Here is a 19,280-nt window from a genome sequence, read left to right as displayed (position 1 = left end):
ATGGTTCTCTAGGACTTGGGAATCAGAGCACCCCAGGTTTGATGGTTCTCTAGGACTTGGGAATCAGAGAGCACCCCAGGTTTGATGGTTCTCTAGGACTTGGGAATCAGAGCACCCCAGGTTTGATGGTTCTCTAGGACTTGGGAATCAGTATGCAATTGCACTGATAGCTCTGATTTACTCTCATCAAAGGATATGGAGCCAAGTCAGCCAAAAGAAAAGGTACATGGAGTGAACTCAGGAAACCAGGCATGCACTTCCAGAGGCCACACCTGATTCCTCCAGCAGTGGATCATGGTGACATGTGTGAAATGTCAGCCAGGGATACTCTGATCCTAGCCTCGGCGCCCTCGGTTTCAATGGGGGCAGCTACAAGAGCACCTTTTCTCCAACACATACCAAAATGCCAGGCTCCCAGAAGGAAGGCCTGGGCCTGCACAAACAGCCTAGAAAGACACAGTGAGCCACTCTGTCAGGAAGTGATAAGACCCCTCCTGACACCCAAGTTCCCAGCCAAGGACCAGCTGTGCACCCAGGCCTGTCTAAAGACAGCAGTCTGGGGTAGAACCTGCCAGGTTAACTCTTTTCTGCACAGAGAAAGTTCTGGAGTGAGTTGCAAGTTAAAGAGGGTGACCAGAAAAGGCCTCCCTGATGTGACATTCACCAAAGACCTAAATTGAGAGAGGGAGCAGCCCAGATCCTTTGGAGGAAGAATAATTGGGGCAGAGGAAGCCACAGGGGCATAGCCCAGGAGATGGCAGCAGCCGGGAGGCTCAAGGGCAGCCAGGAGGCGGGTGTGGCTGGGGCAGATAAGCGAGAGGGACAGAGGGAGAGGCCAGGGAGCCTTGTGGGCCACGGTGAGGGCTCTGGGTTTACTCTGCATAAGATGAAAGACATACAGTTTGCTTTTGTGAGACGGGTTTTGCTTTGTTTCCCAGGCTGGTCTCAAATTCCTGGGCTCAAGTGATTCTCCCCCTGCAGCCTCCCAAAGTTCTGGGAGTACTGGTGTGAGCCACTATGTTCAGCCCAGTTTGCTTCTTGCCTTTTCTTTTTTGAGACAGAGTCTCACTTTATGGCCCAGGATGGAGTGCAGTGGCGTGACCACCACTCACTGCAACATCTACCTCTTGGGCTCAAGTGATCCTCCCGCCTCAGCCTCCTGAGCAGCTGGGACCACAGGTGCACGCCACCACGCCCAGCTAAGTTTTTAAAAAGTTTTCGTTAGACAAGAGTCTCACTAAGTTGCCTGGCCTGGTTTCAAACTCCTGCGCTGAAGCAATCCTCCTGCCTCAGCCTCTCAAAGTGCTGGGATTACAGGCATGAGCCACCGTGCTGGGTCCAGTTTGCCTTTCATCATGAGGTGAAGACTGCCACGTGGTAGCAGTAACAAAAGAGAAACACACTTGGGAGGGAAAGTGCCAGGCAGATGAATACAAGGGAGGTGGCTGAGAGGGCCTGAGAAGTGATTTTATTTTTTATTTTTATTTATTTTTTTGAGATGGAGTCTGTCTGTGTCTCCCAGGCTGGAGTACAATGGCACAATCTCGGCTCACTGTAACCTCCACCTCCCAGATTCAAGCTGTTCTGCCTCAGTCTCCCGAGTAGCTGGGATTACAGGTGCCCACCAACAGGCCTGGCTAATTTTTGCATTTTTATGTTTTAATTTTTTTGAGATGGAGTTTCGCTCTTGTTGCCCAGGCTGGAGTGCAATGGTGCGATCTCGGCTCACTGCAACCTCCGCCTCCTGGGTTCAAGTGATTCTCCTGCCTCAGCCTCCCGAGTAGCTGGGATTACAGGCGCCCACCACCGCGACTGGCTAATTTTTTTGTATTTTTACTAGAAATGGGGTTTCACTATGTTGCCCAGGCTGGTCTTGAACTCCTGACCTCAGGTGATCCACCCACCTTGGCCTCCCAAAGTGCTGGGATTATAGGCCTGACCCACCGTGCCTGACCAATGACTTTAGATAGGGGTGGTCCGGGAGGGCTTTCTGAGGAAACGCAAGAAGAGCTGTGGGTGGAGTTTCCCAAGAAGAGGGCCAGCAAATGCCAAGGCCTCTGGGATGCAGCCCCCCAGCCTCTCCAACCTCGTGTCTCCTCAGTGAAACCCACCTACTCATCGTTGATGCAGCACATTGGTGCTCACCCAGGGCCCGCTGATGCCCAATGTTGTTCTGGAATTCTCCTGTCAGATATGGTGGCCAGCCACACGCGGCTGCCTCAAACACAGCTGATCCAAACTGACACATGCTATGAGTGTGAAATGCGCACCAGACTTCAAAGATTTAGTGTGAAAATGGAGTAAAATATCTCATTAATAATTTTTATAGGCTGGGCATGGGGGCTCACACCTATAATCCCAGCACTTTTGGGAGGCTGAGGCAGGCAGATCACTTGAGGCCAGGAGTTTTAGACCAGCCTGGCCAATATGGTGAAACCCTGTGTCTACTAAAAGTACAAAAATTATCCCAGCACTTTGGGAGGCTGAGACGGGCGGATCACAAGGTCAGGAGATCGAGACCATCCTGGCTAACACGGTGAAACCCCGTCTCTACTAAAAAATACAAAAAACTAGCCGGGCGAGGTGGCGGGCGCCTGTGGTCCCAGCTACTCGGGAGGCTGAGGCAGGAGAATGGCGTGAACCCGGGAGGCGGAGCTTGCAGTGAGCTGAGATCCGGCCACTGCACTCCAGCCTGGGCGACAGAGCCAGACTCAGTCTCAAAAAAAAAAAAAAAAAGTACAAAAATTGACCAGGCACGGTGGCTCACACCTGTAATCCTAGCACTTTGGGAGACTGAGACAGGTGGATCATGAGGTCAGGAGTTCAAGACCAGCCTGGCCAAGATGGTGAAGCCCCGTCTCTACTAAAAATACAAAAAAAATTGGCCGGGCATGGTGGCGGTTGACTGTAATCCCAGCTACTTGGGAGGCTGAGGCAGAGAATTGCTTGAACCCAGGGGCAGAGGTTTCAGTGAGCCGAGATTACGCCACTGCACTCCAGCCTAAGCAACAGAGCAGGACTCCATCTCAAAAAAAAGGACGAAAATTAACCGGGCGTGGTGGCACCCGCCTGTAATCCCAGCTGCTTGGGAGGTTAAGGAAGGAGAATTGTTTCAACCTGGGAGGCAGAGGTTGCAGTGAGCCAAGATTGTGCCACTGCACTCCAGCCTGGGTAACAGAGAAAGACTCTGTCTCAATAATAATAATTTTTATGTTGATTATGTTGGAAGGATAATTTATTGATATAGTGGATTAAATTATTATTCATTTCACCTTTTGTTTTTTACTTTTAAAAACATGATTAAGGAGCCGGGCACAGTGGCTCACGCCTGTAATCTCAGCACTTTGGGAGGCTGAGGCAGGTGGATCATGAGGTCAGGAGATCGAGACTATCCTGGGTAACACGGTGAAACCCCGTCTCTACTAAAAAATACAAAAAGTTAGCCGGGCATGGTGGCAGGCGCCTGTAGTCCCAGCTACTCGGCGGGAGAATGGCGTGAACACGGGAGGCGGAGCTTGCAGTGAGCCGAGATCGTGCCACTGCACTCCAGCCTGGGCGACAGAGCAAGACTCCGGCTCAAAACAAACAAACAAAAAAACCATTATTAAGCCTGGGCACCATGGCTCATGCCAGTATAATCCTAACACCTTGGGAAGCGTAGGTGGGAGAATTGCATGAGCCCAAGAGTTTCAGACCAGCCTGGATAACACAACGAGACCTCCATCTCTGCCAAAAAGTTGAACAGTTATTTGGGCATGGTACTGTGAGCCTGTAGTCCCAACTACTTGGGAGGCTGAGGTGGGAGGATCACTTGAGCCCAGGAGTTCAATCCTACAGTGAGCCATGACTGTGCCATTGCACTCAGCCTGGGCAACATAGAGAGACCCCATCTCTTCAAAAAAACAAACAAGAGTTGCTGGGTGTGGTGGCTCATGCCTATAATCCCAGCACTCTGGGAAGCCAAGGTGGGTGGACTGCATGAGCTCAGAACTTCAAGACCAGCCTGGGCAACATGGCAACACCCAGGCAACACCCTATCTCTACAAAAAATACAAAAACTAGCCAGGCATGGTGGCGCATGCCTGTGGTCCCAGCTACTGGGGAGGCAGAGGTGGGAGGATTGCTTGAGCCCAGAAGGTCAAGGCTACAGTGGGCCGAGACTGCACCACCACTGCACTCCAGCCTGGGTGACAGAGCGAGACCCTATCTCAAAAAAAAGGCGGGGGCGGGGTGCAGATTAAATAGAAAATTGCGGCCGGGCGCCGTGGCTTACACCTGTAATCCCAGCACTTTGGGAGGCCGAGACGGGTGGATCATGGGGTCAGGAAATCGAGACCATCCTGGCTAACACGGTGAAACCCCATCTCTACTAAAAATGCAAAAACTAGCTGGGCGTGTGGTGGGCGCCTGTAATCCCAGCTGTTCGGGAGGCTGAGGCGGGAGAATGGCGTGAACCCAGGAGGTGGAGCTTGCAGTGAGCTGAGATCGCGCCACTGCACTCCAGCCTGGGCTACAGAGCCAGACTCCGTCTCAAAAAAAAAAAAAAAAGAAAATTGCAAGTTAGCCTGGGCTTGATGGCTCACTCCTGTAATCCTAGCACTTTGCAAGGTGGATCACAAGGTCAGGAGATCGAGACTATCCTGGCTAACATGGTGAAACCCTGTCTCTACTAAAAAATACAAAAAATTAGTCAGGTGTAGTGGCAGGCGCCTGTAGTCCCAGCTACTCGGTGGGAGAATGGCGTCAACCTGGGAGGCCGAGGTGGGCGGATCACCTGAGGTCAGGAGTTTGAAACCAGCCTGGCCAACATGGCGAAATGCTGTCTCTACTAAAAATACAAAAATTAGCCCGGTATGGTGGCGTGTACCTATAATCCCAGCTACTCGGGAGGCTGAGGCGGGAGAATCGCTTGAACCTGGGGGGCAGAGGTTGCAGTGAGCCAAGGTCGTGCCACTGCACTCCAATCTGGGTGACAGAGGGAGACTCCCTAGAAAAAAAAAATTGTAAGTCACCTCTATGGCTTATATTCTGTTTTATTGGACACACTGGCTTGCTTAGATGCTGGGGAAATGGCAGTGCCGGAAACAGACAAGGCCCTGCCATCTGGGAGCTCACATTCAGTGGGAGACGTGCAGGAAACACAAATAGAACCACCAACAATCAGGACACTCAGAGAGGGGTAAATGCTCCAGAGCCAAACAAACTGGAGAGCTGCTCAGCGCGCAGGGCCTTGCTGGGGACTGAGGGGCCGCTTGCCCCCTGGTGCAGGTCTGTCTCCGGGAAGAGTGTTGGAGCCAGAGGGAACAGCAAGTGCAGAGGCCCTGAGGTCAGATCTGCTCAATAACAGGGCGGTGCCCCTGGTCAGCCCCAGAGACCATGCTGGGGAGGATACTGGGGGCCAGATCACATAGGACCTGTGGGCCATGGTAAGGTCTTTGGATTTTGCCTTAAAATGTGAAACATAGAAGGACATTGAATAGGGAAGAGGCAGGGTCTGGTGAGAATGTTAGAAATATCCCTCTGGAGGCTGGGCGCGGTGGCTCACACCGGTAATCCCAGCACTTTGGGAGGCTGAGGCTGGAGGATTGCTTTGGCCCAGGAGTTTGAGACGAGCCTGAGTAACATGGCGAAACCCCGTCTCTACTAAAAATACAAAAATTAGTGGGGCGTGGTGGCACACACCTGTGGTCCCAGCTACTGAGGAGGCTGAGGTGGGAGAATCGCCTAAGCACAGAAGGCAGAGACTGCATTGAGCAGAGATCACGCCACTGCACTCCAGCCTGGGCAACCAGAGTGAGATCTTGTCTCAAAAAGAAAAAAAAGAGGCCGGGCGCGGTGGCTCATGCCTGTAATCCCAGCACTTTGGGAGGCCGAGGCGGGCGGATCACAAGGTCAGGAGATTGAGACCACAGTGAAACCCCATCTCTACTAAAAATACAAAAAATTAGCAGGGCGTGGCGGGCGCCTGTAGTCCCAGCTACTCAGGAGGCTGAGGCAGGAGAATGGCGTGAACCCAGGAGGCGGAGCTTGCAGTGAGCCGAGATCGCGCCACTGCACTCCAGCCTGGGGGACAGAGCCAGACTCCGTCTCAAAAAAAAAAAAAAAAAAGAAAAAAAAAAAGAAAGAAAGAGAGAAAAGGAGGAGGAGGAGGAGGAGAGGAAAGGAGAGGGGAAAAGGGAAGGGAAAAAGAAAAGGAAAAGAGGGGAAGGGAGAGGAAAGGAGGGAAGGGGAGGGGAGGGGAGGGGCGGAGAAGGGAGGAGAGGGGAAGGGAAGGGTAAGGGAAGGGTGGGGAGGAGAGGGTTATCCCTCTGAGGTTGTGTGGCGGATGGGCTGGAGGGAGGGAGACCAGGGAGGGTGATCCTAACTGGGGAAGATGGGGCAGGGAATGGGGTGGACAGGCGGGACAGGGAAGAGTGATTCAGGAGGTTGAAGGACAGGCCTTGGTGGCAGACCTGTGTGGGAGGTGAGTGGAAGGAAGCAGGAAGACCCCCAGGCTTCAGACTTCCCACAATGGAAAGACCAGGGGGAGCCCAGATGTCTTGACTCCACACAGGAGTGCACTTCCAGAATCTGCCACCAGAGGGCGGTCAAGTGCTTCTGTCAGGGAGGGAGCTAGAGATGGACTCCTGGGGGACCAGGCAGGGTGGGGACCTGGAGTGCCCCCAGCCAAGTCAGGTCACCTGGGTAGGTGGCCAGGGTTCCAATCCCAATTTTGGAGCAGCAGAGGGTGTTTGTTGACCTCAATGCCAGTATTCCCTGGGGGAGACTGCATGTCCGTGCCAATGTTGGTGGGTGGATGCTAGGTCCAGTCTACATCGCTGGGTTTGCAGTGAATATGGTCGAGATGCTTTGCTTGGAGGCTACTGATGCCAAGGACCCAAGGACCCAGCTCTGAGATCACGGAGGCAGCAGGCTAGAGCTGCGGGTCAGGGGGAGGTTGATACTCAGGTCAAAGGCTTATTCTGAAGGCAACTGGCTACAGGTCTCAAATTCTGGTGTTGAGTTATTGAGATGCTGAGACCAGAAGCTTCCATCTGGGGTGATCAAGATTAGGGTCCCAGGGTCAGACGTGGTGGTTCATGCAATGTTGTTCATGTAATTCCAACATTTTGGAAGGCCAAGACCAGAAGCTTCCATCTGGGGGATCAAGACTAGGGTCCTGGGGCAGGACGTGGTGGTTCATGCCTGTAATTCCAGCACTTTGGAAGTCCAAGACACTTGAACCCAGGAGTTCAAGATCAGCCTGGGCGACATAGTGAGACTCCATCAAAAAAATGAAAACCTGCCAGACGCGGTGGCTCACGCCTGTAATCCCAGCCTGGCCAACATGGTAAAACCTGTCTCTACTCAAAATGAAAAAAAAAAAAAAAAATATCCGGGCATGGTGGCGCACGCTTATAATCCCAGCTACTCGGGAGACTGAGGCAGGAGAATCACTTGAACCCAGGAGGTGGAGGTTGCAGTGATCTGAGATTGTGCCATTGCACTCCAGCCTAGGCGAAAGAGCGAGACTCCATCTCCAGAAAAAATAATAAATAAACTAAATAAAAATAAACTAGCTGGGCATGGTGGCATATACCTCTAGTCCCAGCTAGTCCCGCCAAGGCAGGAGGATCCCTTGAGGGCAGGGGTTCAAAACTAGCCTGGGCAACATAGTGAGACCCCATCTCTACAACAAAAAACAAAAAAATTAGCTGGGCACGGTGGCAACTGCCTGCAGTCCCAGCTATTCAAAAGGCTGAGGGAGGACCTCTTGAGCCCAGGAGTTTGAGGCTGAAGCGAGCCATGATCGCACCACTGCACTCCAGCCTAGGTGACAGAGCAAGACCCTGTCTCCAAAAAATAAAACCTAGTTTGGGGGCAAATGGTTGGTTGTGGTAGTCAAGATGCATTGTTTATGGGTGACTAACACTGAGGACTCAGATTCTCACTTTGACAAGATGGATGCTGGGGCTCAAGATCCTGACAGAGCAAGACTCTGTCTCGAGAAAAAATACATTAATTAATTAATAAAAATAAAAACCAAAACACTAGGGTACCATTTCTCTGTCTCTCCTGAACAACCTTGAGATTCGAGGTTTGGTTTGGGGTAGGAGAAATTGGAGGGCTTGGTGTTTCATCAAGGGGACAGAGACCAAAGGTCTTGTCTATTTTGGTGACAGTCTGGGATCCAGCTGGCTGGTTGGAAGTGACAGATTGGGAATCTGGTTGTCTTGTTTGGTGGCATAGCCTGGGGTCCAGTTTCTGATTTGGGGTAACAGTAATTGGAGATCTGTTTGGGAGGCTGAGGTGAGAAGATTGCTTGAAGCCAGGAGTTTGAAAGCAGCTTGGGTAAAGTAAATGAGGTCCCATCTCTACAAAAAAAATGAAAAATTAGCTGGGCATGGTGGTGCATGCCTGTCGTCCCAGCTACTTGGGAGGCTGAGACGGGAGGATCACTTGAGTCCAAGAGTTTGATGCTGCAGTGAGCTAGGATCATGACACTTCACTCCAGCCTTGGAGACCCTGTCTTTAAAAAAGAAAATGAGGTCAGTTCTCAAAAAAATAAATTTTTTTTGAAACAGACTCTCGCTCCGTCACTCAGGCTGCAGTGCAGTGGCGCAATCTCTGCTCATTGCAACCGCTGCCTCCCGGGTTCAAGCGATTCTCCTGCCTCAGCCTCCCAAGTAGCTGGGACTACAGGCGCCCGCCACCATGCCCGGCTAATTTTTTGTATTTTTAGTAGAGACGGGGTTTCACCATGTTGGCCAGAATGGAGTCAATCTTCTGACCTCGTGATCCGCCTGCCTCGGCCTCCCAAAGTGCTGGGATTACAGGTGTGAGCCACCGTGTTCGGCCTTATTTTATTTTTTTAGACAGAGTCTAACTGTGTCACCCAGGCTGGAGTGCAGTGGTGCGATCTCAGCTCACTGCAACCTCCACCTTCTGGGTTCAAGCGATTCTCCTGCCTCAACTTCTCAAGTAGCTGGGATTACAGGCACCCGCCATAACACCTGGCTAATTTTGTACTTTTAGCAGAGAAAAGGTTTCACCATGTTGATCAGGCTGGTCTCAAAATCCTAACCTCAAGTGACCTGCCTGCCTTGGTCTCCCAAAGTGCGGGAATTACAGGCCCGAACCACCACACCCAGCCTATTTTATTTAGTTTTATTTTATTTTTATTTTATTTTTGAGGCAGGGTCGTACTCTGTTGCCCAAGCTGGAGTGAGGTAGCATGATCATGGCTCACTGTGGCCTTGACCTCCCTGGGCTCAGATCCCACCTAGGCCTCCTGGGACTACAGGCACGTGCCGCCATGCCCAGCTAATTTGTTTTGTTTTGTTTTGATAGAGACAGGGTCCCACTATGTTGCCTAAACTGATCTCGAACTCCTGGGCTCATCCACTTGCCAATTTGTGGTGACAGTTTAGATCTCGTTGTCTATTTTGATGTGCCAGACATTACTTATCCATGTCATGTTTGGGGTGACAGAGACTACTGGTCTTGCTTTCTAGTTTGGGGTGACAGTGACTGGGGTCCTTTTGTCCAGTTTGGACTGACAGTGATTGGGGTTCAGTTGTACATCTGGGGGAGGCAGAGACTCAGATCAGTCATCTAGTTTTGGGTGATGAGACCAGAAGTCAAGGCCTGCCTTGGGGTAACAGAGATGGGGATACAGTTTCCCGGTTCTGAGTGGCAGAGACTGCCTGGTTTGGGGAACTGAGACTCAGGGCGTAGTTGTGCAGCTGGAGGGATGAGACTGAGAGGTGCCTGTTTTGGTTTGGGGCGGCAGGAGCTGTCATTTCAGTCCTCTAGCCTGGGGCGCAGAGTCCAGGGTGCTGGTCCCTTCTGAACATGGCTGACCCTGAGAGTGCTGATGCCTGAATGTTCCTGGGACAACTGAGTCAAGGGTTTCCTGCACTCAGGTGTGGGCTCTCTGAGTGAGTGTGGCCAGAGGTGTGGAGCTTCGTGTGCAGGTCACTGAAGCTGGGAGTCTGGGCATTTGGAATGGAGGTGTCAAGAGGTCAGGGCCCCAGGACTCAGGACCCACTTGAAGGGTGCTTCATGTCTATGACATGGAGGGCCAGTGTTTTCAAGGTACCTCCACAACTGTGGGTGGCAGTGATAGAGACCCCTGGGGGAAGATGGAGACTGAGGCTCTAATGTCTGACCTAGGGGTCGCTATGGCCAGGGTACATGTAACCTTGGGATTTCTGGCCCTGGAGACCCAGCTGCCCTTTACTGGACACAAGAGGATCCTGTGGGTCTAAAGCCTAGTCTGGGCCGGGTGCAGTGGCTCACGCCTGTGATCCCAGCACTTTGGGAGGCTGAGGCAGGTAGATCGCCTGAGGTTAGGAGTTTGAGACCAGCCTGGCCAACATGGTGAGACCCCATCTCTACTAAAAATACAAAAATTAGCTGGGGTGGTGGTGTGCGCCTGTAATCCCAGCTACTTGGGAGGCTGAGGCAGGAGAATCGCTTGAACCCAGGAGGTGGAGGTTGCAGTGAACCAACATTGCGCCACTGCACTCTAGCCTGGGCAACAGAGTGAGACTCCATCTCCAAATAAATAAATAAATAAATAAACTAAATAAAAATAAACTAGCTGGGCATGGTGGCACATACCTGTAGTCCCAGCTAGTCCCACCAAGGTAGGAGGATCCCTTGAGGGCAGGAGTTCAAGACCAGCCTGGGCAACATAGTGAGACCCCATCTCTACAACAAAAAACAAAAAAATTAGCTGGGCACGGTGGCAACTGCCTGCAGTCCTAGCTATTCAAGAGGTTAAGGGAGGACCTCTTGAGCCCAAGAATTTGAGGTTGCAGCGAGCCATGTTTACACCACTGCACTCCAACCTGGGTGACAGAGCAAGACCCTGTCTTAAAAAACAAAGAACAAAACAAAACAAAAACCTAGTTTGGGGGCAAATGGTTGGTTGTGGTAGTCAAGATGCATTGTTTATGGGTGACTAACACTGAGGACTCAGATTCTCACTTTGACAAGATGGATGCTAGGGCTCAAGATCCTGAATTTGAGGCACCTGGAGTTTTTCTTGCCCAGTTCTGGGTGTGTGTGAGCCCTTGTTACTGTTTTGGGACGCCTAACACCCGGCTCTATATGTCCGCAGTTGTGTGGCTTCGTTACTGAGGGTGGGGACAGGGGCTACTGACACCCACGTTAGTGACGACAGTGGGGGCCTACTGTCTGGATTAGAAGTGACTTCCTGTGGCATTTCACCTGTCATGTTTGGGGCGAGTCAGTTCAGAGACTCAGGTGTTAAGTCTAGGGTGACTGGTTTTGAGGTTTAGCGGTGACCGAGGTTGGCAGCCCACATGTTGATTTGGGGGTCCTACTGATTACCTTAGGGCTGACTGAGGTTTGGAGCTCACTTGCCTAGTTTGGGGGTCACTGAGCCTGGGTGCCCCAGGCCCTCGTTTTGGGGACATCTGATACTGGGAGGCTATATGCAAAGTATGTGGGTGGCTGGCTGTGGAGCTCAGATGCCTATTTTGAGAGTGACTCGCTGTGGTTTTGCTGACCTTGAGCCCCTGAAGGTTAATTTAGGTGTAAGGGAAACTGTGGGTATTCTTTTTTTTTTTTTTTTTTTTTTGGAGATGGAGTCTCGCTCTGTCGCCCAGGCTGGAGTGCAGTGGTGCGATCTCGGCTCACTGCAACCTCTGCCTCCCTGGTTCAAACAATTCTGCCTCAGCCTCCTGAGTAGATGGGACTACAGGTGCACGCCGCTACACCCAGTTAATATTTTGTATTTTAGTACAGACGGGGTTTCACCGTGTTGCCCAGGCTGGTCTCAAACTCTTGAGCTCAGGCAATCCACCTGCCTTGGCCTCCCAAAGTGCTAGGATTACAGGCGTGAGCCACCACGCCCGGCCTGTGGGCCTGTATTCTAATTTGGGGACAGATTAAGGCTGGGGCCCTAAATCCAAAATAGAGGTGACTTACCATGATGTTCAGTTAGGGGGTTCTGAACCTGGGGGCGTGGTTCAGAGCCCAAGTTTGGGGCTCAAATCCAAAATGCCTTAGTTTGTGGGCAGCTATGGCAAAACATTCAGATGTCTAGTTTAGGGGTGTGTAATGCTGCCTGCCCAGATGTTGAGGTTGGGATGACCATCTGAGACCCCAAACACCAATATGGGGTGACAGCTGGGGCCCAGATGTCCCTCGGCAGATCCAGTGCCAAGCTAGGTTGTGTCGCCAGATGCCTCCAGAGGGTGTGACTCTTGTGTATGAGAAGCCCATCTTTGGGGGGTTAAGAGAAGGCAACTAGATGTCTGGTTTGAGGGCTACTAGTTATGAATTTCTAACATTTATATACAATTTGGGGCTCACTGGGCCTCAAGACCTAGTTGCCAGGGTTTGTGGTTCTTTGTACCTAGTTTGGGGTGTTGTTCCTTTTTTTTTTTTTTTGAGACAGAGTCTTGCTCTGTCGCCCACGCTGGAAAGCAGTGGCAAGATCTTGGCTCACTGCAACCTCCGCCTCCTGGTTCAAGCCATTCTCATGCCTCAGCCTCCCGAGTCGCTGGGATTACAGGCGGCAGCCACAATGCCCAACTAATTTTTGTATTTTTACTAGAGACAAGGTTTTACCATGTTGGCCAGGCTGGCCTTGAACTCCTGACCTCAGGTGATCCGCCCGCCTGGCCTCCCAAAGTGCTGGGATTACAGGCGTGAGCCACTGTGCCGGTCCCAGGTGTTGTTCCTTAGTGTGGGAGTGTCTGAGGCTAATCACCCAGATACCTAGTTAGGGGTGACTGACACAGAGACTCAGACCCTGGGGGGGGCCTCAATGCCTGGATTAGGAGTGGCTTAAATTGTTTCCTTTGTTTTGTTTTGTTTTTTAGACAGAGTCTTGCTCTGTCACCCAGGCTGGAGTGCAGTGGCATGATCTCAGCTCACTGCAAGGTCTGCCTCACTGGTTCATGCCATTCTCCTGCCTCAGCCTCCCCAGTAGCTAGGACTACAGGCACCTGCCACCATGTCCGGCTTTTTTTTTTTTTTTGTATTTTTAGTAGAGACGGGGTTTCACCATGTTAGCCAGGATGGTCTCAATCTCCCGACCTCATGATCTGCCCGCCTCGGCCTCCCAAAGTGCTGGGATTACAGGTATGAGCCACCATGCCTGGCCCCCTTTTTTTTTACTTTTGAGATGAGGTCTCACTGTCGCCCAGACTGGAGTGTAGTGGTATCATCACAGTTCACTGCAGCCTTGATCTCCCAGGCTCAAGTGATCCTCCCGCTTCAGCCTCCCAAGTAGCTGGGCACTACCATGCCTGGCTAATTTTATTTTTTGTAGAGATGAGGTCTCAGTATGCTACTCAGGCTGGCCTCCAACTCCTGGGCTGAAGGGATCCTCTTGCCTCGGCCTCCCAAAGTGCTGGGATTACAGGCGTAAGCCACCACATCTGGCCTCTTCTTGTCTGTTATCAGGTCTCTTAACGGATTGAGAGCGCACCGCGGAAACCCAGGATAATCCCATCTCAAGATCCTTCATTTAATTGCATCTGAATAGACTCTTCCTGTAAGGTCACATTAGCAGGTTCTGGGGTTAGGATGTGGACATACCTTATTAGGGGGCCACCATCCAACCTCCTATGAGGGTGTTTGAGGCAGGCACCCTAAATCCCAAGTCTGATTATGGACTTCTTGGTGTTTGGATTAGGAAGATTGACCTTGAGGGTCAGCTCCATACACCTGATTTGGGGGTTCTTGACTTGCCTACTTCTGGGGGTAACAGCCTATGGGGTGCTTAGTGTAGGGTGACTGAAGTTTGGGGCACCTGTAATCCCGGCTACTTGGGGGGCTGAGGCAGGAGAATCGCTTCTACTGGGAGGCAGAGGCAGAGGTTGCAGTGAGCCAAGATGGCACCATTGCACTCCAGCCTGGGCGACAAAGTGAGACTGTCTAAAAATAAATAAAATATTTTAAATTAAAAAAATTTAAATTAAAAAAAATTTTAAATTAAAAAAATTAAAAAATAATTTAGTAGTTTGGAGATCTGAGCTTCAATGCCACAGAGCCCTCCTAACGTTGGGGGTGTCTGAAGTTGGGAGGCTAGCTGCTGAGTTTGTGGGGTAACTTAGAGGGGTCTCTAACTCTTATGAGTGGGGGTGAAAGCTCAGATGTGTATTGTAAGGGCAGGTGATACTGGAATTCCAGGTGCCAAGTTGGGGGGCTTCTAAAGCTGGTTGTTGACTGGGCGTGGTGGCTCATGCCTGTTGTCCCAGTTACTTGGGAGGCAGAGGCAGGAGGATCACTTGAGCCTGGGAGGTCGAGGCTACAGTAAGCCAAGATCACACCACTCCAGCTCCAGCCTGGGAAACAGAGTAAGACCCTGTCTTTAAAAAAAAAAAAAAAAAAAAAAGGGCCGGGCACAGTGGCTCACACCTGTAATCCCAGCACTTTGGGAGGCCGAGGCAGGTGGATCACGAGGTCAGCAGATCGAGACCATCCTGGCTAACACGGTGAAACCTCGTCTCTACTAAATTAGCTGGGCGTGGTGGCGGGCGCCTCTAGTCCCAGCTACTCGGGAGACTGAAGCAGGAGAATGGCGTGAACCCGGGAGGCAGAGCTTGCAGTGAGCCGAGATCGCGCCACTGCACTCCAGCCTGGGCGACAGAGCGAGACTCCGTCTCAAAAAAAAAAGAAAAGAAAAGAAAAGAAAAGAAAAAAGTTGGTTGTCCACATGCACAGGTTAGGGTGACCAATGATTGGGTCTGGATGCAAGGTTTGGGGGTAATGCTACATAGAGACGTACATGACTAGTGTTAAGGTGACTTGCTGGGGCATTTCTGAGGTTCCTTGGTTTAGTGGAAACTGAGTCTGGGGAGCCAGATGTCTAGTTTGGGGGAGTCTTAGGGTGGGTGGGACCCAGATCCTCATTTTGACTTGAGTCTGAGGATCCAGTTGTCAAGTTTGGGGTTGCCCAGTTTAAGGGTGTCTGAATTTCAGTCCCATTTTCTAGTTTGTATGTGTTGAGAATGCGGTCACATGCTTAGTGGGGTGATAGCAGCTGGGGGGTGATAGCAGCCTATTTTTGTAGATTGTGGGTGATGTATCTGGGGGTCCTGATGAGGTTCAATGAGGAAAGTCTAGTTTAGGTGTGCCAAATTTGGGGCCCCAATGTCTAATTTGGGGGTGACAGTATGCGGGAATAAATGCCTAGTTTGGGGGGGCTTGTGGTTACTTATGCTTATTTTGGGGAGACTGAGCTAAGGTCAATTTCCCTTATGGAGGACTTGTTTGGGGGTGAATGGACCTGGGCCCCAGAATCTTCATCTTGGGGTGTCTGGGGGCTAGGCTGGGTTACCACCTTCTGTGTTTGTGAGTCCAGGTAGCTGTTCACTTGGCCTGGGGTGATCCAGGTCCATGTCTAGGTCTGATCCCAGGGGTCTTCAGTCAATGTGAGGGCTTCAGAGGGAGGGTAGGGGTTCGAAGGCCTGGTTTGTGGGTATCTAGATGCCTCCTTTAGAGGAATCTCAGACTAGGGTCCTGAGGTCCTAGGGGTCTAGTCCCAGGAGCTGGGGGAGCCAACCCTGGTGCTACCCCCCAAGGCTGGGCCTCTCCTGGGGGTGTTCGGGGGGGCAGTCCATTTGTGGGTGACCGACTTGGGGGAATAGGTGGCCCTGGTGGGGACTGAGCAGGGCCAGGCGTGGTGGGGGTGGGGGCGCTGCTACGCTGAGATGGCTGAGCCCCCGGGGCTGGCTGCAGCGGGGGTTCCCGCGGGAAGCGGAGCGCGGCGGGGCGGCCGGCGGCGGGAGGGCGAGCGCCGGAGTGACAGGAGAGGAAGAAAAATGGGCCGAGAAATCAGAGTGGACGCGCGGGGGGCAAGAGTCCGGGAGCGGGCGGCGGCGGTGGCGACGGGCGGGGGCCGCGTTCTCTGCCTCGGGGGACGCCGCCCGCTCGCCTTCCCAGATCCACGCCCTTGGAGGCTGGGCCGGCGATCCGACCCCCTCCCCTAATTCCAATCCTGCACCCTCTCCCGGTCACTCCCGCCTTGTTCCAGTCCCCGCCACTCCCATATTCCAGGTCCCCTCTCGCGTCCCCGACGGCCCCCTCCCGCGTTCTCTTTTCCTTCCGGGACTTCACTTCACTTTCTCCGCGTTCCGAGCCCTCCCCACCGCGTTCTCCTGCCCACTCCGCCTGCGTTCTAGCTGATCCACCCACGTTCTAAGCTGGCTCTGCGACCGAACCCCTGTCCCCTCCATGCCCTGGGCCCCTTCCCCTTTCCTGAATCTGTCCCTTTCTTCCAGTCGCCTCTTTTTCAGCAGCCCCCGGGATCCCCCCCACGTCCCCTCCAAAGGTTTGAAGCGGAAATGGGGCGCGCGGCGGCGGGGGAGGGGCGGGGCGGGGCGGGGGCGGCGGCCAATGGAGCGGGAAGCAGGACAAATGAGGCCCGGCCCGCGCGGCCGACAGGCCCCTCCATCTTCCCATTAGCGCCTAATGGCCCCCCCGCCGCCGCCTGATGAAGATTTATCGGCCCCGGAACCCCCGCCCCTCCGCCCCCGGGCTCCCAGCGCCCGCCAGGCCTCGCCCCGCCCCCGCCCGCGCGGACACCTGATGAAGCCGTCACCGCTGGGGAAGAGGGCGAGACGTCTCTCGGCCGAGACCCGACGAGACAGGCGCGCAGAGACGCCGAGGGGCGGCAAGGAGAAAGTTTCGGGGCCGCGGAGTCAGAGTCCTCGAGAGGGAGTGGAGGGGAGGGTCTGACCCGCAGCCGAAGGAGCCCCCAACTGTGAATCCGACCCTAGTGTTGCGTCCGAGTCCGGCGCGGGTGGGAGAGGGGGCGGCTGCACCGGAGGACCGGGCAGGGTTTTCAGGCATCCTAGGGAGGCTAGAGGTGGGGGCCCGGAAGCTGGGGCCTGCGACAGAAGTGGACTCCGGACCAAGCTGGGACCAGGAGGGGCGGGGACCTGGACTCATGGGTCAGAGGAAGGAAGCTGCGGGGTGGCCTGGACTCCTGGGTCTGAGGGAGGAGGGCCTGGGGGCCTGGACCCCTGGGTCTGAGGGAGGAGGGCCTGGGGGCCTGGACTCCTGGGTCTGAGGGAGGAGGGAGGGCTGGCGGCCAGGACTCCTGGGTCTGAGGGAGGAGGGAGGGCTGGGGGCCAGGACTCCTGGGTCTGAGGGAGGAGGGGCTGGGGGCCTGGACCCCTGGGTCTGAGGGAGGAGGGAGGGCTGGGGGCCTGGACCCCTGGGTCTGAGGGAGGAGGGAGGGCTGGGGGCCTGGACCCCTGGGTCTGAGGGAGGAGGGAGGGCTGGGGGCCAGGACTCCTGGGTCTGAGGGAGGAGGGGCTGGGGGCCTGGACCCCTGGGTCTGAGGGAGGAGGGAGGGCTGGGGGCCTGGACCCCTGGGTCTGAGGGGAGGAGGGAGGGCTGGGGGCCTGGACTCCTGGGTCTGAGGGAGGAGGCTGCAGGGGTGCCTGGACTCCTGAGTCTGAGGGAGGAGACTGCTGGGGGCCTGGATTTCTGGGCCTACTGGAGGAGGGGCTGGGAGCCTGGACTCCTGGGTCTGAGGGAGGAGGGGCTGGGGGCCTGGATTCCTCGGTCTGGGAGAGGAAGGTCTGGGGGCCTGGACTCCTGGGTCTGAGGCAGGGAGGGCTGGGGGCCTGGACTCCTGGGTCTGAGGGAGGAGACTGCTGGGGGCCTGGATTCCTGGGCCTACTGGAGGAGGGGCTGGGAGCCTGGACTCCTAGGTCCGGGGGAAGCAGCAGCTGGGGTTTTAGACTCCTGGGTCTGAAGGAGGGGCTGGGGCCTGGAATCTGGGACCTGGAGTCTGGGGCCTGGGGGAAGGAGGAGGCTGGGAGCCTCCACTCCTGGGCCCTAGGCAGGGAGCTTGGCTCTGGGGGGGCTGGGTTGGGAGGCCCCTGATTGATTTCTGTTTACCGGCTGTCCCCGCAGGCGGAAGAGCGAATCGCGCCCCATCCATCAACAGGCTCGCAGCCTCCCTAATAAAAACATTTTACTCCTAAATGATCTCGAACTAATTAACTCAAAGTGTTAATTAAAGTTTGCGCAGACAGCATTGTCATCAGGGAGGGCGGTGGATCCATCTTCCTGAGAGAGAGACAGTGTTTGGGGGGGCTCCCATCCCCCTCACTGCTGAGCCCTGTCCACTGCTCCACCCTGTGGCCTCCAACCTCCCCTGGGGGCTCTCCCGCCTCTGTCCCCACCCTCAAGCTCTTCTCTGAGCTCTTCACTGGTCTGTCTCTGAGTTTCTGTGTCTCTGTCTCTTGCCTCTCTTGCCAGAATGCTGTGTCCCCAGGGTTCCCACCTCCGGTTCACGTGGTGCTTTTGTGTGTGTGTGTGTTGGGGTTATGTGTGTGGAGCACATATGTGTGTCAGAGTTTGTATGTGGACACGTGCATGTCAGAGGAGATGCATGGCGGTTTGTGTGTGCACATGTGTGTTTGAACCCGGGGTGTATGTGTTAAAGTTTGCATGGGCACAGGCATATATGAGCCCAGAGCTATGTGTGTGTCTGAACATGTGGTCCATGCAGACAGGTAGGCTGTGGGACCTGACCAGGTGTCCCTGAGACAGTGTTTGAGGACCTCTAGGGGCCCCTTGCTCGGCAGGCCAGGCAGGAGCAGGGGCCGTAGGTGCACTGGGTGGGCGAGGGACCAAGCTCAAGTTCACTGGGCCCCTATCCCCTTCTCCCATCTCCCACAGCCCATCGCCAGCAGGGCCAGGGAGCCCAGGCCAGGACAGGCCACCAGGCCATGGGCACTGGTGGGGTGGCTGGCTGGGCGGCCCCAGTGTGAGCTCATACATCAGGGCTGACAGGCTCCGAAAGCCCCGGAATTAAAACCTAAATCGAATATTGATCACCCGCTCCGGCCGTGGCGCCCACGACGGCCCCCCCACCTCCCTCGCGCTTGCTCCCTGCTCCCTGGTTCTCAGGCGTCACCGCTGTCCTGTCTTTCCGTCTTTCTTGCCTCCTCTCTCCCCGGCTTCTCTGCACCCAGGCCTTCCTCTAGTGGCCCCAGCAGGTGCCCCCTCAGGCAGAGACAGAGACAGAGGCTGAAAGAGACACAGGGACATGCAGACACAGAAAAGAGACCCAGACACGGAAACAGTTCAACACAGACCTGCAGACAGACCCAGAGCAGGCAACACACAGACAGACAGACACGGCACACAGTCACCGACAGACTTATGCACGGGGAGTCACGCACAGCCACACCTCAAAAGTCACACTGATATACCATTGCACAAAAATGCTGCCCACAGGACACACATACAGAAAGTGCCAGACACAGACAGGCAGACAGAAAGACACCCACAGA

Source organism: Macaca nemestrina, chromosome 20, assembly GCF_043159975.1.
Source record: "Macaca nemestrina isolate mMacNem1 chromosome 20, mMacNem.hap1, whole genome shotgun sequence".
Classification (NCBI taxonomy): domain Eukaryota; kingdom Metazoa; phylum Chordata; class Mammalia; order Primates; family Cercopithecidae; genus Macaca; species Macaca nemestrina.
This window is presented reverse-complemented; position numbering follows the sequence as displayed.